Consider the following 570-nt stretch of genomic DNA (forward strand, 5'->3'; position numbering starts at 1 on the left):
CAGTATTAGGGGACCACTAAGGTCTATATAAAAGAGACTTCAGATACAGTATTAGGGGACCACTAAGGTCTATATAAAAGAGACTTCAGATACAGTATTAGGGGACCACTAAGGTCTATATAAAAGAGACTTCAGATACAGTATTAGCCCCGTGACGCCTGAATTTATTCACAATTATATAAAAAAATGTATTGTGTGTGTTTCTGGCTCCAAGCTGATGCTAAATTAAGTTGAGATTGTTAATTTGTCTTAAACAGGCATTCATGGTAAAATTCTTTACAAAATGGTAAAATTAATAAAACACATTTTCCCATCTCAGATATGTAGATTTTATTCATGTCACAAAGTAATTGACAAATAAATGAATCTTGACAACAGCAAGAAAGAAAACACTCTCCTACTCCCTAACATTGACAGTAGTATTTTTAGGGTTAGGGTTAGGGGTTAGGATTCATTTCGCTTCCCTGAACTGGATGTAGTTCCCACTCCGACCAGTCCTACGAGAAACCAGCGCGTGCAAAAGGTTCCTAGGTATGTATCGAATGTAAACAAACCGGCATTTGGGGAATA

This window comes from Perca fluviatilis, chromosome 19 (assembly GCF_010015445.1).
Source record: "Perca fluviatilis chromosome 19, GENO_Pfluv_1.0, whole genome shotgun sequence".
Lineage (NCBI taxonomy): Eukaryota > Metazoa > Chordata > Actinopteri > Perciformes > Percidae > Perca > Perca fluviatilis.